We start from the raw sequence: 27,325 nt of genomic DNA, 5'->3' as shown, positions 1-27,325 counted from the left end.
AGTCAAGGCTCTGAGAAATGGATTTAATGTTCTCTCAACGCTGGAATCTAGGATCCCTTGAGTGTCAAGGCCGAATGAGTGCTCCTGGACAAATCACTTAATCTTGCTTCTTCTATCTCCTTATCTTTAAACTGTACGTACTATTTCTTTCCAGTCTTCCAGAAGTGTCATAGTGATTAACATTTATGGACTGCTTTGAAGAAGAAAATTCCATATCTTGTTAAGCATTAGCAAGATGGCAAATAATATATAATTATGGCATGTACCTGCAATAATGTAAGAGCACATGTATTTTCGCAGTTTTAATAATACTTTCTGTAACAGAAAAGCGTGAGGCTCACTTCTCATTTTAATTTGATAAACGCTTTGCCTCAGTATTATAGCCATAGGAAAGGTTATTTGAAAAAAGAAGAAAAGGTAAATGTAAATATTTTCCAATATTTAGGCTACAAGCAATTTTTCTTCATAAAAATCTCATTGTTCTTAATCACAAATGGCCAAATGTTTTCTTTTCAAATGAGGTCTACCATTAAGATTGCTTTTGAAAGCATGCATTAGGACCGAGGGATGGGAAGTTGCTATAATTTTCAGTTCATGTTACTTCTTGAGTACTGTCAGTTCTCTATATAAAGCTATAGAAAGTGAACATTAGCCCTTTAAAGGAGTCATGTTTCAAGGATCAGGTGGGAAAGACAGAAGTGTCGGATGCACCTCACTGCACTGCTGTTCATCCCCAACACTTTGCACAATGTGAGAATGTTTAATAATTCCAACCCAACCTACAGATAAGAATCTCTGGTGTCACATCACAACTGACAGTGCTGGTGTGAGATTTGCAGTAAAACAATATTCCAGCTGTAGCTTTCATTTACAGAAATAAAACAGCAGAAGAGGAGGGAAAAAGGCCAGGAGAAGATAAACACTTTCATCCTGCAACAGCGCTGACATTAAATTATAATAGCCATACTCAAACAAGGAGAGAAAATCCAACCTCAGGACCTAACGCTGACATGTATTCTATCATTTGAAAGCCGTGGCTCTATCTGTATTTTAAGCGAGTCGGTTAATGTTTAGTTATCCAGAGAGCTCACCAAATATAAATAAGCTCTTGACCAAATAGCGTCTATGGCAACTGTGGGACAGGCGGCCTTATTTTTCTCCCATTAATCATTAGAAACTTCACACGGCGTGAAAGTCTCGGGGGATATTTCTGGCTGGGAAAAAGATCCTCCCTCCTCAGTCCTAATCAGTCCATCCCATCTGTAATGGCTTTAGAAAATTGTTAATGACATAAAGTGACAGTCGAAGGGCTCTTTGGTCTGTCAGGGTAGGGTTACTATGAGCTCTTTAACAAACTACTACATGCAGGCCTCAAAGCTGCTGGAAAATGATCTGGATTACGAAGGAATAAATTTGATATGTTAGCAATCACAAGCGGGAACTGAAAAGAAAGGCTTCCTTAATACGGTTCTTTCAGGCTATAATGGGAAATACGAAGATAAATCTGGCTCAGAGACAAACCCACATAAGACTGCCTCGAGCACGCAGAATATAGATCTCGGTTATGCGATGTGTAAAACACACAATGGCCTGAATAAGGAGCTAAGTATATAAGTGCAAACAAGCCCGTTTTTATAGTTAGCATGGCATTTTGAATGGAGCTTTAAGCCTAAAGGACACTCTCCTACTTACAGATGAAGATGGGGAATGTAACAGTAAGTACTGTGCTTTTATATATAGAAGTCTAATAAGAAAATGTTCTAGAAAATTATGAACATAAATCAGATTAAACCTGAATTCTTTTTCCCCGTCAAAAATGGAAAATTTTGCTTTCCCTAATCTAAAATATTGTTTTTCTTCCAGTTCCATGATCTTGTTTTGGATTCATGGAAATTCTGAACAGTGATGTGAGAATGACTGCAATTTGCAGTATCTGTTAAATACAGCAACATGACATCACAAGGTATAATCTCATTCCTTGCATTATATAAAAGTTCTGCACAGAATTGATAAATAGATGCATATCTGGGAATTTGAATCAGTTAAAAATAAGCAGATAATTGATATGGAAATGGAAATGTGGAGAATTTTTTTAAAGGTTAATTTTGTTCTAATGCGGTAAAACATTTTCTCTCATGTATTTTTTTTTCCAATTTCTAGAACATTCACCTCATTAGGGTGTCACAAAAAGTGACAATATAAACAGTTTCCCACGTATCTCCTGTAGGTTGTGCATAAGGGCTATAAAAATATTATATTCTGACAATTTCACAGATCTTGCAAGATTAGGTCAAAAGATTTTTACTGAGTAGGGAAATTTCTACAGAGAACAGCTAGGTATTTCTCCCCAATCCTAACATGTTCAGTAGGATACCAGAAAGGGAATTTTATCTCAGTATAGAATAATATCTTCTTAGTGTAAGAAAATGCGGAGAACTTTAAAATTTTTTTATTAATCTGAGATGGTTTAACAAGGGCCCTATCTGAAGAAAACCATTTTTATCAGATAGTTTCTAAAGGTAACTTCCAGCTCTATGGCAATTTCTTGTGGGTAAGTAACATCTGGTAGGAACAGACAACCTGCTGACGGGCCCTGGACTAGTCTAGGGTTGTGCATTGAAAACAGGAATAGATGAAGAGAGAACAAGAATAATTTTTCAGGGGTTATTTTGATTGAACAAGGTAGTGGAATTTCAACTGATTTTCTTTCTATTATTAAAGGTTGCACATTCTTTCTGAGAATTGTAGCTAGGACTGGGAAATCCCTGGCATACTGAGAGAAGTTCATCCCTTTTGACTTTGGAGTGGGTCGTAGTCTTTGGAGACCTGCTCTAATTCTTTCAGACTACTAGGGGCCATCTCATAAATCTCTATTTCAGTGCTCTAAAATGACTTAATGACATCATGATGACCTAGTTTAAGGAAAATATTACATGAAGGCCCTAAATGGCACCCTAGTGGCCTGAAAGAGTTAATGCAGTTTCCTTAAGTGGCCAATTCAGTGTTAGTTTGCAAAGTACAGAGAATGTGTCTCACTAACTCACTGATAGCTTCACCTAATATTAGTATATTAAGTCGAGAGAAGTCATTTGAAGGAGTCTATAACAGAGCAGGTGGCAAGTCTGTTTAATACAGCAGCTCTGCTAGGGAAGGAAAAATGGAGCCCATGGAAATTCAATAATCCTATGGAGAAACATTGAAATGATGCTCCTCTTAAAGAATATCTCAAGAAATCATGATGCGTGAACAGAGATTGTGTTCTTCCAAAATACAGCTAAACTTTACGTGTAACACACTCTGAGAACAAATAATAGTTGTGTTTTTACAGCAAGGACTGAGAGACTAGGTGAATGTTCTTCTAACTTTTCAATGTATTCAATATAGTAAAACTATAATACGTTAGAACAGCAGATAGCAATTAGAAATTAATCTCTTCTTATGCAACATGAATGTTCATAACACAAAAGTTGTCAAAAATGTTTAATCATTTTATATGGGGTTTAACATTATTAGATCAAAGTCTATGATCAAGTTGGGTACAGGAAAAAGTGAGAAATATGAGAAAATATGAGAAAGAAATAGCAGAGAAACTGAAGAGAGAATTTTGAGAGTGAAGGTAGTGAACATAGTCGGTATGCAAAAATAATTTGGTTAAATGAATCAATCAATTAACAGAAGCATGGAAACATGGAACAAAAAGAACTAATCACCAGTCCTTTATTCACCTTAAAACTACCACATATAAGCATATATATGTAAATATATTTACGTCAATATATGTAAAGTTCAGAAATAGCCCAAGTAGAAGGAAATTTCAATATATATAGTAATACATGAATTTCATGAAATTTATTACAGGAAAAAGGAGACCTTTCAAATCTACGGGCAGGAGAAGGATTCTGGAAGTCAGTACAGTGTGATTGTGAAAAGAATGGATTCTTGGGTCATACCTCTTGTTTCTAATTACGGCTCTTATGTGTAGTAGCTGTATCACCTTGAGCAAATCACTTAACTCTTCTTCAGTTTCTTTATCTGAAAGTTGGGAAGTACCACACTACCTACCTTGTTGGGTTGTGAGAATTAACAGAGATAATAAACATAAAACATTTGGCAGCGTGTCTGACTCATAGTAAACCGCAATAAATAATAGGCATTATTATTATTCAATAAATGGCTAACCACTTAGAAAATGACAGTTTGTTCCCCTTTCATATCTTATATAAAAAATAAAATCAGATAGATTAAAGAGATAAATGTAAAAAAGATAACTATAAAAGTAGAAAAGAAAATATATGTGAATATTTATAATAATCTTGTATTGAGGGAAAGCAGAAGTTGCAAAAACCTATGGAAGACTGCTGAAATTTTAAACTTCTGGTGGAAAAAATATTAATAAAAACAAAAGGCAGATGGCAGAATAGAAAAATATTTACAGTGTGTAATACAAAAGATTATCATAATTTATAGAAAAACCATTCCTACTATGAATTTTTCTAAAAAGTAATATTATATCAAGCACATAATGAACATAAACAGATAGTATATATTATAACTTTACTGCTCTCTCTAGACTCATGGCCTTCTCAAACTTCATCTTAGGCAACTTATTCTCCACATGAAGGAAGCAGCTTAAATGTTACTTCAGTAGAAAGGCCTTCTTTTTTTGGTGAGGAAGATTAGCCCTGAGTTAACATCCGCCACAAATTCTCCTTTTCTTTTCTGAGGAAATTGGCCCTAGCTAACATCTGTGTCCATCGTCCTCTACTTTATATGTGGGATGCCTGCCACAGCATGGCTTGATTAGTGATGCACACATCCATGCTTGGGATCCAAACTGGCAAACCTGGGGCCGGAAAATGGAGAGCGCGAACTCAACCACTAAGCCACTGGGCCAGCCCCTTGAAAGACCTTCTCTAATCAACCTACATTACGTCTCCCTAAATTTCTTTCTCATGGCATTTTTTTTCGTTCTGTCATAGCTCCTGTTGTGTGTTGATTTCTTCCACTTTCCTTCAGTAGACAATAAGCTCATGGGGACAAGCCATAGAGTATTTGCCACTGTATAGCAAGCCTCTAGCATGCAGCTGGTGTTTGAAGTACCGAAAGTGAATATCATAAAGGGTCTTGTACTCCATGTTAAGGCATTTAGGCTTTATAGCTAAGGTAATCAGGAAGAATTTTAAGCTGGATAAATCCTTTTGAGGCTCCAGTGAAGGGTGGGTGTAGAATGAACTGGAAGGGAGCATGCTTGGAGGACAGGTGGTTGATTAGAAAAGAAATTGAAACAATCCAAGAAATTACGAAGCTCTAAACTAAGGAAGTTAAATGGAAATAGAAGAGGAATGGTTCCAAAGATATTTAAAATTAGACTATTTTAACTAAAGCAGAGTGTATATATAAGGAAATAATGAGAATTAAATTTGATTCTGGATTTTGGGGCAGATTGTAAACCTCTAATGCTATATCAAGGCATTTGTAATTCTTTCTCGAAGGAGTATAAAGTCAAGGAAGAATTTTGAAAATAGGATTTTGTTTTGTTTCTCTTTTTTGTTTGCTTGCTTATATGTTTTAAACCATCTTGATTGGCAGGACTAAGTTATTGAGACATATGGAGCAGACTTTTAGGACCACAGGAAAGTTGAATTTTCAGTTTTATGAATCAATACTCTCTAAATCAGCCATAAGTCTCTTGGTCCAAGGTCATCTCAATGAAGAAACTTTGGGATCCTGACAATTATTATCAAATTAGCTTTCTTTATCATTGTTACCAGCACTATCGTCATCATCATCACCACAACCAATAATAATGGTAATAATGACAGCAACAACATCAACAACCATTGAACAATTACTATGTCTAAAGCACTGCAGTGCGTGCTTGAGTACATAGAAATCTGACATAGTCCCTGACGTCAAAGAGGCAGAGTATATATGCATTAAAAGACACTAGCCGTGGCCAGTAGCATACGATAAAAAGAGTTACAGGAAAGTAATCGCTACTGGAGTTCAAATAAGAGTGAGTTGATCATAGTTGAAAAGTCTTTAGAAAAAGCTACAAAGAGGAAGTGAGACTTGAATAGGGCTTTGAAGAAGGAAGAAATTAAGGTAAATATAGAGGAAGGGCAACTACTCAGGCCGGGAGCATTGCAAGAGTAAAGGGGGAGGTGGAGTTGCTACGTGTGTTTTAATGACAAGTAGACAAGTGGACAAACAGACTGCTTTGGCTAAAGCAATGAGTTCATAAAGAGACATAAAGGAAGCAGTGAGAGGGTTGAGTGGAAACAGGTTGTGAGGTATCTTTGATATCAAATGAATGATGGTTTATTTTTGATAAACTTATGATTGCTTATTTTGAAGAAAGTAAAGAATTACTTATAAATTTTGAGCAAAGTAGCTACTTGTGGAAAGTTGTATTTTAAATTTTTAAGAGGGTGAACCTGAGGAGCATGTTCTGGGTGGATCTTAGAGGTGAAAATCCGGGTTGATGAGACCAGCTACTATGCCAATATTTCTGAAAAGGAAAATGGGAACCTGATGTGGGAAAGGAGAAGGAGGAAGTAATATGAGATTTCTCTTCTTACCTTTTATTATGAAAAATTTTAAAATACAATGTAGGGAGAATAATATAATGAATCCCCAAATATTCACCATCCAGCTTCAAAAATTATTAAATCATGACCAATCTTATTACATCTTCATTCCTACCAACCTACTTTACTTCCAGGTTTTTTGAAGCCAATCAATATACTTTATATATATATAAACACACGCGCACACACACACACACACACTTACGTATGAAATTCTAAAGATAAAGACTCATTAAAAAACATAACCACAGTGTCGTTATCATACCTAAAAAATTAAAAATTTCTTAATCCCAAATATGCAGTCGTTGGTCAAGTTTCTCTAATTTCTATATGACATTTTTTTTGTAATTCATTTATTTGAATCAGTGTCCAAATAAAGACCATTCTTTATAATTGGTTGATAATGTTTCTTAAATGTTTTAAATCTTAGTTTCACCTTCCATCTCTTTTTTTACCTTGAAATTTATTTATTAAAGAGACTGAGACAATATTTGCTGATTTCATATTCATGGTAATATTTACAGTGTTATACTAACTCTTATATTTCCCAAAAAATGGTGGTTAAATTTAAAAGCTTCATCAGATTTATGTTTGAATTTCTGGGAAAGAATTGTTTATAGGTTGTGCTGTGTACTATCGGAGGGCACGTAATATTTGCTTGTCTCTTTTCTTGTGTGTTATAGCAACTATTACAAAATCATGATATTCTAATTCAATCATTGCTTTCATTTACTAATTAAATACTACTACAAATAGAAACTTCCCATCAATAATTTGATTACCTTGACTTATAGTTCATCTAAGAAATGCAGGATAAATGTGTGCATTTATCTGCATTTACAGTTCTCAAAATAATGAGTTGGTACCCTAGCCTTCTCCAAAGTTACCAAGAGTGTCTTTATTTTAAAATAAGTATTATGAACTCATGTATTAAAATATGTTTGATGTATTTCAATCTATTGCAATTATCCTCATTAATGTTCAGATTGTCCTATGTTTGCCCAATCGGAAACCACTTTAAGTTGACTTTTGTGTCTTTGAGAGATTTCTTTCTTATATAACAAGATATCCCAGGGTCATCTTTTAAGTTTTCTACCCAGCACTCAGAATCACTCATACTCCGAGGAGACTTTATTACTTGCATTGTGAAATGGTATTTAGAGACCACAAATGAGTGCTATGGGGTGCTCATTGCTATGGAGTCAGTCATTGTTTTTACATATTTTCAGAAGACAAGGCTAAGAAATGTGTATTTTTTTAAAGATAAAATTTATTGTGAGTTCATATTATGTATATTTATTGTTAATTCCAATTCAAAATTAAGAGTATATGGTTTTTACATAATCTTTCTGTTTCTCTAATGGCCAACACTCCTGTTTTTCAATGATAATCATGTAAATTCTCATTTGCCTTTTCCCTCACTACAAAGACAACAGTCTCATGGTAACAATACAACACTGCTACTACAATATAAATCCTGAAATTGTATAGTCAGTTATTTTTTCACGTTTTATTTTTTTGGGACCACAGAATATATTCAAATAAGGACATACAGTCAAATTCTTGTGTTTTAATGTTACTGTAAATAATTCCTCTTTTTGTGTTATGTAACCTGTCTCTTTATGTGTGGATTTCATACTGTTTTAGTTACAGAAGTTTTATAATATGTGCCAATAACTTCTAGGGATAGGGTATTTTCATTCTCCTCTTTTCAGCATTATCTTTTACTTCACAGTTATTGCTATCTTTTTTGTTTTTCCAATTGAACTCTGTCTAGCTTTAGGAAAAATAAAAACCTAATGATATTTTTATTGTGTTGACATATTTATGATAATTCTTCCCATCCAAGAACATAATATGTTGTTTCATTTGTTCACTTCTACTTATGTGTCTTTCAGGATTGTTTTGGACTCTTCTGGATATGAGAGATATTAAAAAGGTGAAACAGTAGGACTGGAATATTAGGGGCGAAATAGAGAAAACTGTGGTTTCCAGCCTCTCTTTGGCAGAATGATTTGTTTGTTTGTTTCACAGAATTGGGATTATTTGAAGAGATTAACACAAGGAATAATGGTGAGTTTTCATTTTGGTACTAGACCTATCTAAACGTTAGTGGCAATTAAATATATCAAATTTATATGGGATCAAATGTTATTAAAATAAATTAGGAATAATCCCTGAGAGAGTAAATGACGTGAGATAATTATTCACTCTACTTATTCACATGACATGAAAAAAAAGTTCCTTTTAGAGCTTGTGCCGTTCGATGCAAAATTGTAGGGAAGGCTATCCTCCTCTGCCTCTTCACATGTTTCTCGTATTGTAGCACTCACCTTGCAACTGCCCTACCCCTACTGCCACCACCTCATTCTGGATTTCAATGGTCCTTCAAACAGCTCTGATGTCCGAAATCAGGGTCCTGTACTGGACTTTTCCCTCCCTCTCCCACTTCTGTGTTCATCTACTGCATCCCAACTCCTGTTCAGTCTACCTCCTAAAAAAGCTGGATAAGCGGCTTGAGTGTCCCTCCTGAAAAGCCCTTGAAAAATCTCTTCCTCCTCTTCATTATCCTTGCCTATGTCAATGCTTTATTCCGAAGGTCATTTTCTCACCAATTATATTGAGATCAACTCTTCAGTACTCATCTTGCTGTTTTTCTCCTTGTTTCCTTTCTTATATGACTACATGTGGCAATATTTATCCTATTTATAACATCTTCAAGCCATCTTCTGTACTGCTACCACGTCATCTTTAAAAATACAAGTTAAACACTTCTAGGACCCCCATTACTTAAGCAAATTTCCGATGTATATTCTAGAAAATGTCAAAGGGTCCCTTGACAAATGCTACATAATATATTCTTAAGAGAGTCACAGGGTATATTGGCTATAAAGAGCTCCCTCTAGTAGAGAAGTCTGTTTAAATGTGATCAACTTTATGGGCTTGGATTCATGTGATTATGGACTATTTTAAATATATCTATCAATTTTTTGTCAATAAATTGTTCTGAAACATACTTTAGAATATACTGACAAAAAGAATAAAACCAAAACTCCATATCATGAATGACTTTACTATTGCTGTGGCGTCATCTGCCACAGCTCCCTCTTATACCTAGTATTCCATCACGGACTGTAGCATTGCACAACACCAAGGAGCACAGTTCACACTCCTGTGCACTGTGGACAGTCCTGCTGAATTTGCCATATGGATTTATCTCTCTGTATTTTTGTGTACGCAGTACTATTTTTCTAAACTGATTTTGCTCCTGTCATCTACCTAATAAATTCCCACTCGTCCTTCAAGACTCAGTTTAGATGTCACCTCTTCAGTACCAGTTTGAATATCATCTACATAGAGATGAATCGGAAAAGATATGATGAGCCAAAGAATATACGCAAAATGAGATGAAAGCCAAAAACACACCTTCAGCAATGCCTTTACTTAGGAATAAGTCCCCTTTCTTTAGGAAGGAGCCCCACGAAGGAGACTGAGAAGGAATTTTTAGAGTTATAGGATGGAAATCAATGGGAATTTTGTTCCAGAGGACAATTAAAGTGAAAAATTGCTAATAGGAAGGCTCAAATATTACAGTTATAAATAGGAGGAAGAAGAAGACCAAAAAGACACTTATTGAGTCTTATTGATGATCTTAATGAAGCAATTTCAGGAAAGCTATCGAATACTGCTAGATAACTACTCTCCTTCATTCCCCCACCTTCAAACTTGATTGTCTAATAGTAACAAATTTTTCATAACTTCAAATGTTAAGGATATAACAAAAGAGTTACAAAAGGAAGAAGATAGGGCTGTAGTGTGAAAAGAAAGTAGAACTGAGGAAAATATTTTGCTAGGCCAAAGGAAGGAGACAGGAGAAAGGAACATAGCGCGAAGGCAATAGAGAGGAGTGAATTAATGGAATAGAGTATTAGGGAAGGGTATTTATATATGTGTGTATGTGTGTGTGTGCATGAGCACATGTGGAGGGTGTGTGTGTGCATGTGTGTCTGTGATGGGACTGGGAGGAAAGAAACATTGAATCGGGCCAATATTTTGGCTTCACATTCAATTCTTTGAACAATAACTCAGGTTTTTAGGCTATTAATGTTTGATGTCTCTGTATACCTCTCCCATGCACTTATTAAGAATGTTGCTTTCTTTTCACTATAATCCTTTATAGATCCTGCTTGTCTTAAATTTCCACAAATATACAAAATGCCTCACTCTATAGCTCTGTGAACATTCAGAGAGAAAACCTTCTTAGGATCACACGTGGCAAGGAAAAAAATGTTTCCTCTATCTTATTTATAGAAAAGTCACGTTATTATTCTCCCTAGATATAGAACTGGCTATTTATGCTCTTGCCTGTTCTTTATTGTTCTCAATATATTGGGAACATGGAATACATTTTAGAGGTGAAAACCACTTAGGGAGTGCATAGCGAATCTTTGAGCAAAATGAATCTGCTGCATATTTCTGTACCCTTTTCATAATTTACTGTTATGAAGTCAGGCCTCAACGAGGGCAAGGGGCATGGATTTCTTTTTCACAACATTGTTTAATCAGTGGAAAATTTTTATTTTATTTCACGAAGTCTTTAAGTAAAGAGTAGGGTTTCTGCATGATCTATGAAATGAAAGTTGAATAGAAGTAATAGAAGGCCTCCTCTGTCCATTGCCACCAAAGCTTCCAGAAGTTTTATCTTGCCTGGAACATTCCTTACACATGGCTTTTATTTCTTAGCTGGAAACTACACCTAGGAGGAATCTTTTGTTCTCAGGGCTGCCAAAACTTCCATCTTCCAGCAGTGACCTCAGTTTAGCACCTGCTCATAAGATGTGTTTGCACATCGTTGGGACGTTATGGTGACATATATGTTCCCATCAAGGAGACTGTCATAGAATTCAGGAGATGTTAACATTTTTCCATCTGTGTGTGAAAGTGACGTTTCCTGTTAATTTTGTTCTCTTGCTGAACTCTCCAAGCAAAAGCCTTCTGTAGGAGGCAGAATGATGTCATTATAGTCATAGCATAAATTTTTCAACCTTTAGAATGAGACATATTGTGGCATATATTTCACTACTTTTAAAAGCAGTGAAATAAAAACTTGGAGAATGATGATATCAATTTTATATTTTCATGTGTGGGGGTTTCCAGCGCCTTAAAATTGACTCCAGGGCTAAAATTTCCTCTGGCACATGGATTTCCTCTGTAGCCTTAGGAGAGGCAAGCTCATCAATGGATGCTTATGTTTATGAGACCAGTCGAGACGTGGATATTTAATTTTAGAGGTATTGAGACTTTGTGCAGGCAAAAGAGTCTAGCACTAGTGATTTAAAAATAAAAAGATATCAAACTTCTGATTTCAACTCTGACATGTAAAAAGCTTGGAAGTTATCACTCTTATTTTTACAACCAGAAAAAGCCTGAACAAACTAAAAATCAATGACTTTTCTTGGACCTAGCAGAGAAGTGAGGTTTCAGAGAAAACTGCCACCCTGAAATCCAAAAAGACAGGCAAACGTGGAGTCACAGTCTCCATCTTCTTTCCTTAGGAAGCAGTCACTGGAGCCATAAATACTGGAAACACTTAAATGATAATTTCGATGAATTTTTAGATGCTGAATGTAGACTAGCATGAAAGTGAGAGATTTCTGGGGGCTGCAGTGTTAAAGGGGCCTCTCACTTTCTTGGATTTTGCCTCCAGGAACCGTTCTAGTTTCTCACTTCGAAGAACCAAGAAAGATTCCCTCCTGGCTCTCACGGAGGAGGGTAAAAGTAGCCATTGTGAAATAGTCCATGGGGTGTGGCCATAATGAAGCACTACTCTTCAAGGGACAGACTACCAGAGCTTCGCTACCTAAGGAAAGGCATTGTCTCCACTCCAGCCTCCTGTAACTTTCCTGTAACACCTAAGTGGAAAAAACCTAAGGACTACAACTTGCAACGGTTATAGTCTAGGTGCACAGGCCTACTAAAAGACAGAGATTCAATCATAATATTGTAGAATGCTTGCTTTCCTCCATTTGCTACCATCATATCAACAGGGTTACAGTATGAAAATAGTGCATTATAGCTCAAGATGCTGCAAGGCAGACTTTATCTAAAGAAGAGTTCTTAGGGAAGCCAAACACAAAAACAAAGGCAGTAAAGGAATTTGAAGCCTTTAGCACTTACAGCTATAGCAAATATTAAACAGCCCTACTCCTAGACACACTAACATGAAACCCTACACTAAAGGCCTATTTACCCTCAGTTCCTAATACATCATATCTGGTTTTCAATAGAAAACTACAAGACATGCTAAAAGGTAAGAGAAAAACAGTCTGAAGACAAAGTGAACATCAAATTAGACTCAGATATGACACAGATGTTGAAATTATGAGACAGGGAATTTAAAATAACTGTGATAAATATGTCAAGGGTGCTAATGGAAAAAGTAGACAGCATGCAAGAACAGATGGGGAAAGTAAGCAGAGGGATGGAAACTCTAGGAAAGAATCAAAAGAAAATTCTAGACATCAAAATGACTGTAACAAAAATGAAGAATGCTTTAGAAGGGTTCCTCAGTGAACTTAGTACAGCTGACAAAGGAATAAGTGACCTCGAAGACAGTCACTACAGACTTTCCAAAAAGAAATGCAAAGAGAAAAAAGAATTTAAAAAAAAAAGAAAAAAATGAACAGGACATCCAACAAGTATGGTACAATTACAAAAAGTGTGTAACCTACATGCAATGGGAATACTAGAAGGACAAGAAAGAAAGGAGTGGAAGAAATATTTGAAGTAATAATAGCTGAGGATTTTGCAATATTAATGACAGACACTAAATCATAGATCTAGGAAGTTCAGAAAACACTAAGCAAGATAAATACCAAAAAAATCAAGGCATATCACCTTCAAAATACAGAAAACCAAAGACAAAGATAAAATGTTGAAATTGGCCAGAATTTTTAAAAAAGCCTTACTGATAGAGAAAAAAAGGATAAGAATTACAGCAAACTTCCCTTCTAAAACTATGCTAGCAAGAAGAGAGTGAATTAAAACACTTAAAGTATTAAAAAAACACCCTCAACCTCTAATTCTATATTCAGTGAAATTATTCTCTAGAAGCCAAAGGAAAATATAGACTTTCTCAGACAAATGAAAATTTAGGGAATTCATCACTAATAGACCTTCCCTGCAAGAAATATTTTACAAAAGCCCTTTAGAGAGAAAAAAGATATATTTCTGAAACTCAGGTCTACATAAAGAAAGGAAGAACATCAGAGAAGGAATAAATGAGAGCATTTTATTAAAGAAAAAGTTCTACTTTTCTTACTTTTAACTAATCTAAAAGACAACTATTTATTTAAAGTTATACTAGTAATGATGTGTTGTGTGATTATAGCCCATGGGGATTAGTTAAAAGTGTATACAGCAAACTCTAGGGTAACCACTAAATTTAAAAAAAAATAAGTATAGCTGATATGCTAAGAGAAGAATGAAAATGAAGTCAAATAAAAGGCTGAATTGAAACCAGAGGAAGCAAAAAAAGAGGGAGAAAAAGAAACAAACAAAGAATCTATGCAATGAGCAGAAAACAGAAACATGGAGATTATTAATCCAACTATATAAAAATTCATCTTAAATATGAATGGCCTAAATATACCAATTAAAAGACAGAGACTGTTATATTAAAAAAGACACTGAACTATATGATGTCTAGAAGAAATCCACTTTAATTATAAAGACCCTAATAGCCTAAAAGTAAAGAGATGGAGAGAGAAATAACCTGTTGTTAATGATCAAAAGAAAGCTAGAACAGCTATATTAATTTCAGATAACGTTGACATCAGAAGAAGAAAAATTATTATTAAGGATAAAGATGGGAATTATATAAAAATAAAGGGCCACTTCTTTAAGCAGTTCACAATTCTTAATATATATGTACCTGAACAAAAACGTATCAAAATATGTAAGATAAAAATTGATAGAACTTCAAGGAGAAATAGATAAATCCACTATTAAAGTTGAAGATTTCAAAACCCTTTTGTCAGTAACTGACAGATCAAGTAGGCAGAAAATCAGTAAAGATATAGTTGAACTGAATAGCGTTATTAATAAACTCGAGCTGATTAACATTTATAGAATATTCCGTTCAACACCAGGAGAATATACATTTTTCTCAAGATTGCCTGGAACATTTCTTAATGATAGACCATATGCTCAGTCATAAAACACATCTTAACCAATTCAAAAGAAAATAAATCATACAGGGTATGTTTTCTGACCACAATGGAATTAATTAAACTAGAAGTCAATAACGCATAGATAGCTAGAAAAACTCCCAAATATTTGGAGATTAAACAACACACTTTTAAATACCATATGGGTCAAAGAAGAAATCTCAAGAAAAAAAATTTTAAATATTTCGTACTAAATGAAAATGAAAATACAACCTATCAAAATTTGTGGGATGCAGTGAAATCAGTACTTAGAGGGAAATTTATAACATCAAATGCATATATTCAAAAACAAGAAAAGATCTATAATCTGTAATCTAAGCTTCCACTTTGGGAAACTAGAGAGAGAAGACTAATTTAAGCTTATATCAAGCAAGAGAAAATAAATAATAAAAATTAGAGCAGAAATCAATGAAATTGAAAACAGGAAAACAATGGAGAAAATCAATGAAACCAAAAACTTCTTCTTTGAAATGATCTATAAAATTGACAAATCTATAGGCAAGTTAACTAGGAAAAAATAGAGAATACGCAAATTCACAGTATCAGAAAGGAAAAGGGGATCGTCACTACTGGTCCCAAGGACATTAACAGAATAATAAAGGAATAATATTAACAACTTTATGCCCTCAATTGACATCTTATAAAAAGTGGACCAATTCCTTGCTTTCAAGGAATTGAAACCACCAAACTACCAAAACTCACACAAGAAGAATATCTAGTTTGAGTAGCCGATATCTGTTAAATAAATTGAATCAACAATTACCTTTCAAAAAGGAAAGCATCGGCCCAGATGTTTCCACTGGTGAATTCTACGAAGCATTTAAGGAAGACATTATAACAATTCTTCGCAATCTCTTCCAGAATATAGATGCAGGAGAAACACTTCCTAACCCCTTCTACGAGGCCAGCATTACCCTACTACCAAAACCAGACAAAGACACTACAAGGAAGAGAAATTGTAGACCAATATCTCTCCTGAATACAGATCAAAAATCCTCAACAAAATAGCAAAGTGAATTCACACCATTAAGACAAGAATAGTAGCAGTCACAGGCCAGGAGAAGTATTTGCAAAACATTTACCTGGAAAGAAATTATATACCAAACATATAAATAACTCTTAAAAATCATGCCATGAGAAAACAAACAACCTAATTTAAAAAGTAAAGCAAAAATATCAGTAAAGAAGATATATAGATGGAAAATAAATGTGAAAAGATGATCAACATCATTTGTCATTAGGAAATTCCAACTGGAACAATGAGACACCACAACATAGCTATTAGAACAAGTAAAATAAAAGAAAAAGACTGACAATACCAAAGCTGGTAGGATTTGGAGCAACATTACTGGTGGGATGGCAAAATGGTACAGTCACTTTGGAAGACAGGTGCAAAGTTTCTTACAATGCCTAACATAGTCTTACAATGTGATCACATCACAGGCAATCATGCTCCTAGATATTTGTCCAACTTTCTTGTAAACTTATGCCCACTTGAAAACCTGCACATGAATGTTTGTAATAACCTTGTTTGTCATTACCAAAATCCAGAAACAACCAAGATGTCCTTCAATATGTGAATAAATAAACAAACTGTGGGACAGTCACACAAAGGAATACTACTCAGCGATAAACCCAAATAAACTATCAGGCCATGAGAAGACACAGATGACTCTTAATGCTATTTTTAAGGTGAAACAAGCCAGTCTGAAAATATTAAATATTATATAATAGCAATTATATGACATCTGGAAAAGGCAAACAGTAAAAGATTAGTGGTTGCAGGGAGGGAGAAGAATTGAATAGGCAAAAGACAGAGGATTTACAGGGTAGTTTTTTTTCTTCATGGGCGTATGGGTTAACACTTTTGATATTGCTATACATGTATACTGGAATTACATAATTTAGTAAATAGACAGTGAATTATGGGAGCAAGCTTGCTTACTGTTGGAGTAAGAATTTACAAATAAGTAAAAGAAGGAGAATAAACTGATCAATGTGGTAACAGATTAGAGTTGGAGACATCAGTATGAACTTATTTTTAGCTTCATATAGATACAAATGTTTATATATAGTAATATTTATATATATATATGTATATACATGTATTCATATGCACACAAATATTTCTTTGCTGTGTCAGCTGAGAGGGCCTAAAAGAAATGACACTCCATTAGCAAAGAATATACCTAGTACCCAGATCTTGATTGCTAACACCATTCTCCAACCAAAGGAACCAGAACTTCATAGAGAAATGACTGATTCTAGGTTTGGGGCAGGAAACATACAAGATGAGCCTGGATCATCTTACAGCACCAGAAATTAGAGAAGTGCTACACACACACACACACACACACACTGATAGGAGTATGTTAAAAGGGCCATAGGATCCAACTGAAAGAGCTCTCAACAGCTGGGGATAGAACCATGAGCAAAGAAATAAATACTGTATTGAACTTTAAACTAAAGTATAAAATGAATACTTGTAAGTCTATATTGATATAAACAAGAGATTGAATAAATAAACGAAGGAGAAGATAAAGATCCCTTGTAGAAGAATTCCAAATAGTTTGTGTAGACACTTTGCCCTCAAAGAAATGAAACATAATTCTCCAGTCTTTAAGTGATGTCCATGCATAGTGACTCACAAAAAGTACAGTATGGAAAAAGGTAAAAACAATTACTCTACAGTAGAGAAACCTGAGAAACATTACCTCAGCCAGATGGTCAAGGTCAATATCAACAGTGATAAGTCACGTTGATAGTATGTACCAGTGATATGATGTGAGGATAATGACGCTTCACTTCTATGGTCTTCCTCCCCGAAACACACACCCCAGTCTACCACTGAGAAGTACATCAGACAAATTCCAATAGAGAGACATTTTATAAAATACTTCTTCAGTACTCCTCAAAACTGTCAAGGTCATCAAAAACAAGGGAAATCTAATAACTGTCACAGTGAAGAGTAGCCTAAGGGAACCTGACAACTAAATGTAATGTATCTTGGATGAGATTCTGGAACAACAGCAATGAAAGGACATTGGATAAAAACTAAGGAAATCTGAATAAAATACGGACTTCAGTTAAAAATAGTATATCAATATTGGTTCATTGATTTTGGCAAATGTACTATATTAATGTAAGATGTTTAGAAAGGAAGACCTAGCCACCTACTTCTGGAAAATTGACCATGAAAATCGATAGCAGTGGAGCATTTTCTAGTACAGCACTGGAAGGTGAGAGGATGGTACAAAAAGACTGGGAAGTGCTCTGCTCTGCTGTACACAGGGTCACTAAGAGTCAGAATCGACTTAACGGTACCAACAAAAAAATGTAAGATGTTAATAATAAGGTCAACTTGGTACAGAGTTTATGGGAAATCACTACTATCTTCATGATATTTGTGTAAATCTGAAAATGTTCTAAAAATAAAATGCATTAACAAAATATGCTACTCAATTCACATGAAATAGAAAAAAAGAGCTCCAAATAAGTAATGCTAACAAAAAATATTACATCAAGAAACAAAGGATATAATAAAAATTAAAATCACTTGTCTGATAAGTGAAGAGTTTTAGAATAGTCAACATAGCATGAAGATGAATGAGAGAATAGACCATTCTACCTAACAAAAGTTATGTTTAATAAAGATACAAAATTATCTTTAATTTTACTGTGCAATTCATATTTTTTCCTTCAGGATCCTAAAGTATTCTTTGTTTTAAATAATGTTTCCCCTTCTTATAAAATTAATACATAATCATTGCAGAAAATTTGGAAAGTATCCAGAAGTATAAAGAGGAAATTAACAATACCTACAATTGCTCCATCCAGTCATAAAAGGTTTTAGTATTTTATTTTCTAGCCATAACATTTTATTTTAATAAAATATTTTAGATATTATATGGAATAAGCATTTATGAATTAATAGGATCATATTGAAAACATTACTGAACTGCATTTAGGTAATTCTGCCCCATACGGTGTTCTAGAGTTCCAGTAGATTGTATCATTGGGAAAATATTTTAGGGAAATGCAGATAACTTTACATATAATTATATTAGTGAGAAGAGATTGTATAAATTATGCCTATATAATGACATTTTGACTGAATGCATTTGCTAGTCAAATAGAATAAGTCAATTGAGTTTTAAAAGTATTCAAACTGATTGACGTCCTCGACACAGAGTCAATTTGATTGAAAATCATTTTCACTGGTGAAAGAATCATTTATTCAATAAAGCTTTCAAACCAGGCACTATTTTAGGCTCTGGGGACAACAGTGAACCAAAGACATGCAATTCCTGACTTCATGGAGCTTACATTCTAGGGCGGGGAGGAGCAGATAAGTAAGATATATCATATAGTGATACAAGCTATTGAGAAAAAGAAAGAAAGGAGGCAGAATAGAAGATGAGTAGGACTGGTGGGTGCAGGAGAATTGTCTTCTGCTTATAGGTCCTGGAAGGTTAGGATTTTCAGGATCAATGGGAATCTTGGGCTTTCGATATTTACTATGGAAAGGGCATGATGATATCAGCACCGAAAAGGTAGGTAGAGGATGTAAGGTGGAAAATTTTGCAGGACGGTAGGTGAAGGGCTTTCCAGGAAGACTCTGAGTTCAGGAGCCCTTCCTTAACTACTGTCCTGGTGACCTGGAAGTCATGGAAAAAGCAGTCTTTCATATGGAGCTTCTATGTTTCTTTGTAACTACTGAAAATGGTGGCCAAAGACTAGGGCAAGCGACTGTTTAATCATGTAGAAGAGTTTAGCAGAAAAACAAAGTGGCTTTGCCTCAGTTCCATGGGTGTCAAGTGTGTCCATGAGAAAGCACTTTCCATGAGACCTCTTCATACCCTGGCTAGGAAACTGTGCAGCGGGTCTCCAAATACTTTTATACTTTGTAGCCTTTATAAAATATCTTTCTGAACCTCAATATAATTTTCTGTAAAAATGAAACTGGGAGTTCTGGTCTGGCAGGTAAGGAGCTCATGGTCTGTCCTAACAACAAGTATAAAGCTGAACAAACTGAAAAATCAACAGCTTTCCTTAGATCCATCATAGAAGTGTGGTCACAGGGCAAACCACTGTCCCCCAAATTGGAGAGACTGACAGGTGGATAAAGAGAATAACGACTTACCAAAGCAGAAACCCATGAGCAGAAACCTCTCTGGGGACCAATGCTGGGGTAAGAAAACCTAGACTAGGGGCCAGCCCAGTAGCATAATGGTTAAGTTCACATGCTCCACTTTGGTGGCCTGTGGTTTGTGGGTTTGGATCCTAGGCTCTGACCTACACACTGCTCATCAAGCCATGCTGTGGTGGCATCTCACAAAAATAGAGGAAGATTGGCATAAATTTTTCTTACCAAAGAAAACCAAAAAAAACAAAGAAAAGAAACCTTAAAGTATAATTGACAAATTGCTGGGGGCTCAATGTGGACAAGTCTGAGTGTTAAAAACTCCAGGAAGATCCATTCATAGGATCTTACTCTGACTTTTTACCTCTAGGAGTTTTACCTCTAGGAGCTCTTCCAGTTCCTTACAGTGAACATCAAAGAAAACTCCCCTCATGCTTCTGGCAGTGGGAGGCGAAAAGGGAAAATTTTGAAATATGGCAGAGCATTCTATTCTTAACAAGGCCTACCCTCAGGAGAAACTATTTAACCAAAGTCTAACTGACCCAGGGAAAGGAAATATCCAACTCTAATCTGCTCAAGCTATCTTGTCTCACATAAGCAGGGCAGAGGGGAGGAAAACTGAGAAGCAATTGTGAAGGTCACAGTCCAGGGGTGCAGGTTCACTGAAAGACAGAAACCTAATCATAAGACTATAGAACACTTCCCCTGCCCCGACACCTTACCAATACATTACTAAAGGTCTATTTAACATACTTACTCTAACCCAGTGCATCATGTCCACCTTTCAAAATTACGGTGCATACTAACAGGAAAATAAACCACAGTGCGTGTAGACTGAATAAGCATCAGAGTGAAGTATGGCAGGAATGTTAGAATTATCAGAACAGGAAGTTTAAAAAACTATGATTAATATGCTAAAAGCTTTAACGGAAAAAATAGGCAACATTCAAGAACAGATGGAAATGCATGCAGAGAGATGAAATATCTAAAAAAATAAAAAAGAAATGCTAGAGATCAAAGTCAATGTAACAGAAATAAAGAATGCATCGGTGGGCTCATCAGCTGAGGAAAGAATTTCTGAGCTTTTGTATATGACAATGGAAACTTTCAAAAGTGAAAAGCAAAAAGAAAAAGACTGGAAAAAAATAGAATATCCAAGAATTGTGAGACAATGATAAAAGGTGTAAATATATATAATGGCAATACCATTCAAAGCAATAGTTACTGAGAATTTCCCCAAATTAATGTCAGACACTAAACCGTAGATCCAGGAAGGCAGAGAAGAGAAATAAGCACGATAAATATCAAAAATCCGCCACCTAGGCATATCATATTCAACTTCAGAAACCCAAAGATAAAGAAAAAATCCTGAAAGAAGCCAGAGAAAAAAAGACCTTGTCTATAGAGGAACAAAGATAAGAATTACATTCTACTTCTCCTCAGAAACTATGCAAGGAAGAAAAAAGTGAGTGAAATATTTAGTGTTCATAGAAAAAAGCCTTTAACTTAGAATTCTGTACCCTGTGAAATTATCCTTCAAAAGTGAGAGAGAAATAAAGACTTTTTCAGACAAAAATTTGAGAATAAATAGAATATAATTGTGTTTGCAGATGACTGTCTATGTAGAAAATCCAAAAGAATTGATGAAAAATCTCCTGAAACTAATAACTGATTAAAACAAGTTTGCAAGATTCAAGGTTAATATACAAAAGTCAATTGCTTTCATATATACCAGCAATGACTAAGTGGAGTCTGAAATTAAAAACCCAATATCATTTACATTAGCACCCCCAAAAATGAAATACTTAGGTAAAATCTAACAAAATATGTACAAAACCTATGTGAGGAAACCCCAAAACTCTGATGAATAGAATCAAAGGAGAACTAAATAAACGAGACATTCTATGCTCATAGATAACAAAGACTGGATATCGTCAGTATGTCAGTTCTTCCCAAATTGATCTATAGATTCAATGCGATCCCAATCAAAACCCCAGTAAGTTATTTTGTGCATATCAACAAACTGATTCTAAAGTTTATATGGAGAGGCAAAAGACCCAGAACAACCAACTCAGTATTGAAGAAGCACAAAGTCAAGACTGACACTACCTGACTCAGGACTTACTATAAAGCTCTGGTAATGAAGACTGTGTGTTCCTGAGAGAATGGACAAATAGATCAATGGAGCAGAACAGAGACCCTGAAATAGACCCATGTAAATATAATTAACTGAGCTTGACAAAAGGATCAAGGGAAATACAATGGAGAAAAGATAACCTTTTGAACAAATGGTGTTGGAACTGCTGGACATTCACATGCAAACAAATGAATCTAGGCATAAGCACAAAAGTTAACTCTAAATGGATCCCAAACCGAAATGTAAAATGCTAAATTATAAAACTCTTAGAATATAACATAAGGGGAAACCTAGGTGACCTTGGATATGGCAATGAGTTTTTGATGCAACATAAAAGACACAGTCTATAAAAAAACAATTGATTAGCTAGACTTTACTGAAATTAAAAACTTCGGTGTGAAAGACGATGTCAAGAAAATGAGAAGACAGGCCAAAGACTGGGAAAAAATGTTTGCGGGAGACATATCTGATAACAGACTGTTATCCAAAATACACAAAGAACTCTGAACACTCAGCAATAAGAAAATAAACAACCTGATTAAAACGTGAGCAAAAGACCTGAACAAACTTTGACTAAAGAAGATATACGGAATGCAAGTAAGTATGTGAAGAGATGTTCAACATCATATGTCATTATGTAATTGCAAATTAAAACAATGAGGTACCACTCACGCTTGTTAGAATGGCCAAAATCCACAACACTGGAAATACCAAAGATTAGCAAGTACGTGGAGCAACTGGAACTCTCATTTATTGCTAGTGGGAATACAAAACTGTACAGCCGATTTTTTAGACAGTTTGGCAATTTCTTACTAAGCTAAACATACTCTTACTATATTACCCAGCAATTGCACTTCTTGGTATTTACCCATACTAATGAAAACTTATGTCCAGATAAAAACCTGCACATGGATGCTTATGGCAGCTTTACCCATAATTGCCAAAACTTGGAAGCAATCAAGATTTCCTTCAACAGAAGAATAGGTAAATTCACTGGTACATCCACACGATGGAATATTATTCAGTGCTAGAAAGAAATGAACTGTCAAGCCACTAAAAGGCATGGAGGAAATCTAAATGCATATTACTAAGTGAAAGAAGCCAATCCAAAAAGGCTGCATGCCTTGTGATTCCAACTTTATGACATTCTGGAAGAGGCAAAACAATGGAGACAGCAAAAAATGAGTGGTTGCTAGGAATTGGGGATGAGGGAGGGATGAATATGTGGAATGTGGAGAATTTTTAGGGCAGTGAAACTGCTCTATATGATACTACAGTGGTGGATACATGTCATTATATATTTGTCAAAACCCATAGAATATACAAAACCATGAGTGAACTCTAATGTAAACTATGGCATTTGGGTGATAATGATGTGTCAATGTAGGTTCATGGATTGTAACAAATGTACCACTGGGATGCAGGATGTCAATAGTGGGAGAGGTTGTGCATGCATAGGGACAGCAAATATATGGGTACTCTCTGTACTTCTGCTCAGTTTTTCTGTGAACCTAAAACTACTCTAGAAAATAATATTTATCATTTAAAAAAATGAAATGATGAGGCTGAGCTGTCCACTGAAATAGACAACAAAAAGAGAAAAAGGTCAATAAAATTGTTTAATTTTTCAGAAATTTTAAACATACATTGCCATAAAACATAAAACTATAAAATATAGAGAAAATGATACATTTATTTTCATTATGAATTTGAAATTTATATAATAAAAGACAAGAAATTGTTAGTTCTTTAAAGAAAACCACTTCTGATGATATTAGCAATTGAGACAAAAATGAAATATAAGACAAGTCTTGCAAATGCTGCCAGGAAATTGAGCAGAGTTTAAAGAAAACTTGAGCTGACGTTTGTGGCAAAGTTTGGGATTTAAGGTTCAGATTGGAAATGGTTGGTTGTGTTTTATTCTGTAGTTTGAACTCAATTGAATAAAGCAGTATATGATGAGGTGCTTTTAATTTACTTTTCAGCTTGTAAACTTTCTGAGTGAGGAGCTATGTGTGAAACCCGAGCCATCCTGAAATCTATGAAGAAATGTTTCTTCCATTCAAAGGAAAACAATGTACAGGGTACACAATTAATGACAATTTTTACTGGGGGCTTTAAGCCATGTCTTTTTCTCTACCTGACTTTTTTCTTCCTAAATAGTCAATCACACATAGTTCTTGTTATTTTCTTTTTGGATGGGGCTGGTGGGCTGATGATATAAAAGTGTAAGGTGCCAAGGTGATAGAATTACCAGAGCAGATACTGTCTTTAGCACAATATGTATTCTTATTCATAGATCAGTATACAAACCATTTTCTCGTCTTTCTTCAGATGTCATCATCTAGAGCTATATAGAAAATGCTTGAATTCATTCATGTACTCATTCATTCAATGATTATTTATTGAGCACATATTATGTGTCAGGTGCTACTCTGGGATGTAGTACTAGCAAAAGAAGAATCATTTGGCCTTCGTGGAGACTACTGTTGACTGGAAGAGATGGACATTAATCAAATAATCACGTTCAATGATAAGGGCCAGGAAGAGGCGGTGTGTGATTTGGTGTAATAGGAATTCAGCTTCGGGAAGTCAGAGAAAAACTATCCCTAAGGAAGTGAAAATTAAGCTGAAGTAAAAGAATAAATAGAAGTTATCTGGTGGAAGAGGGCAGGAAAGAGCATTCCAGGATGAAAATATTTAGTTAAATATGTTGCCATAGATAGGACTTAATACAAGTTTACTGTCAACATACAACAGCAAATAATAGAATAATTGGTTACACAAATGCTACCACTGACTTTCCGTTGAATATGTGTTTCAAACTCCAAAATTATTAAATTGGCCCTGTTAGGGAGATGAGATCATGAATGGGTCTTTTTTTATTTGCTTTCTTATTTTTCTAAATATAGTTAAAATACTTTTATATAATAGGAATATTTTACAAAAAAACAAAGTGATTGTGTACCACTATTGTGTTTTACTAAATACCTTGTATCATTGTTTCTTTATTAAAAAATGTTTAGCATTCAACACCTTACTTTCCATCAACGTAAACTGATTTTTCTCAAAAATACTACATTCTTTTAAAAGTCCCCATTTTAACTTATGCCAGGTTTGGCACAGCGGACAGCGTCATAGGGGAAGGGAGTGCTGTACCCTTAGAGAGACCTCTCGACCAGTCAGAATGCTCATTATCAGTCCAATTATCCCCTGATAATTGGCCTGCCTGTGGGAATAATAGGCTGGGATGATTTAACTCAGTGCTGACATATTCACAGCATCCTACACACCACATTCTAAACTTCGTAACTTTTCTTTAAATAATAGAAGAATCTGTTAGAATACTTTATTTGCTCAACATTTAACTTCCTGTGAACACTGAAGAACCACTCTACTGAGACCTGGGGAATGCTCCTCGTTTGTACTAAACTTTGCAATGCTGGCAAAAATCTTACGTAACGTCCAGCTTTCCTATTTTGTCTCTGTACAACATTCTCCAAAAAGACAAGTCTCTCTCCTTGGGCTCTGTGAAATTTAGTCATAGGATAACACTCTCAGAATGGAGTCACTTGGCTTGTAAATGCTTACCAGCATTTCAACACTTCGAGATGGCTGGCTGATGTCCAAATGAGTCTAGGGAATGGCCAAGGAGAGGAATTGCGATGGAATTTTACAGAGGAGAGGGTAGTCGCTTTTGTGTGTTTCTTGAAATAATGAGGTTGAATTAGGTTACACTTATGGTATAGTGGTTTAAAGTTTCCAGTTTGAGATTCAAATGTCCTCACTTTTTTACGTCTTGTGTTCCTGAAAATTTGTTTGCAGGATGGGGATGTTTGCATTCTTTAGGTCTCTTTTTTTAGTGCCTAAATTTATCTGTTTAATAAATAGTTCACACACTGGCCAGAAACCAAGTGGACAAATTGTACTCACTAACCCTTTAATACTTGGCTCCTTTGTATAATGACCCAGCCCATTATTAGATAATGAAAGAGTGTATGAGAAAGTGGGAGATTATTTATGATGGAAACAAAATGAAACTAATGGGACAAGATTTGAAAGCTGTGATGCATGAAAGGTGCTATGCAGGCAGCTCTGGCACCATGACAAACAGAGATAAAGGCTCAGTGGGAAGCAACAGTGTGAACATGACTATGAAGAAGAAAGAATGGATTTCCTGAATGAATTCTTGCCATCTGGTGTTTGTTTAACACACAATGAAGGTCAAATGGCTACTGATCCTTTTTTCTATAGTCCAGTGACTACAAGAATGAGAGGAATCAATGAGTTTATCGATATGTCTGGAAATGACTCACCATATGATCTGATTGAGTCAATAAAACTGGAGTAACTTGTCATTACTCTTTCAAATGTGATTTGGATCTATGGCCACAATTCGGTATATAGATTTTTTTTTGAGCCAATTTGCTGGATCAAATGTGACTGGTACCTTTTTCAAGATTAATGTTTTGAAGCATTTAATTTTATAGGTATATGTGATTTATAAGAAAGTCAGGAGGAAAGTCTCTCATAAAGTTGAAAGTTTCTCCTGTTTTCAAATAGATCTGTTAAACGTTTATTTCTGTTGATTGGTGGTGGATTAAAAATTTTTTTCCATTTTGCCTTTTCTATCTATGTGATTTATTACACACCTATTTTATGCAATTATTCCTAGGGGATATATTAACTTTTGGTGAGATATGTTTATCAAGCATTATATGTAAACAGCATACGCTTTGGGGAAGTCACATGTAAGTCAAAAGTACTATTTTATGTAGATTCTCTTTCCTGCAGTGTGTTCCAGTAATACACTTCCACAATATGATGCTGGAACTCTTACCCTCTACTGCTGAAGTTGCAGGGTTTTCTGTTGAGATCTTTTCTAAAGACTAAAATAAAAGATACTTTTCTCACATTAATATTTCTCAGCTGCCATGAAAACAGGGATAGGAGAAGCCAAAAATAGAGGAACCAGCTGTGGGAGGCTGCTTTCTTTCTTTCTTTTTTTTTTTTTTCAGGACAACTCAGAAAAGTCTTTCAAATTCATTCCATAAAGAGTGTGTTAATGCAAACACTGTTTCCATTGCCTGTGTGCTATACTTCAGAAGCTAATACACACTCAGTTGTGACATGAGCAATGTTATCTGACTGTTGTAGGGGTAGCAGAATTGCTAAGTTTATCTCTGGGGTAGATGCATTTGGTATTCTTTACCTCTTCTCTTTTTGG

The 27,325-nt window shown here is 35.1% G+C and overlaps 1 long non-coding RNA gene across 1 annotated transcript; it reads left to right on the top strand.

Annotated features, from left to right (window-relative positions):
• The first annotated feature begins 1,590 nt into the window (after positions 1–1,590).
• Positions 1,591–26,719, top strand: LOC139084693 (uncharacterized). Its single transcript, XR_011542283.1, has 4 exons — positions 1,591–1,715; positions 1,864–1,963; positions 8,489–8,663; positions 24,084–26,719. It is a non-coding gene; the product is annotated as an uncharacterized lncRNA (long non-coding RNA).
• Positions 26,720–27,325: the final 606 nt, after the last annotated feature.

The sequence above is a fragment of the Equus przewalskii genome, chromosome 1 (assembly GCF_037783145.1).
Source record: "Equus przewalskii isolate Varuska chromosome 1, EquPr2, whole genome shotgun sequence".
In the NCBI taxonomy this organism is placed as follows: Eukaryota; Metazoa; Chordata; class Mammalia; order Perissodactyla; family Equidae; genus Equus; species Equus przewalskii.
The sequence above is the reverse complement of the archived record's forward strand: the minus strand, read 5'-3'. Positions and strand labels throughout refer to the sequence as shown.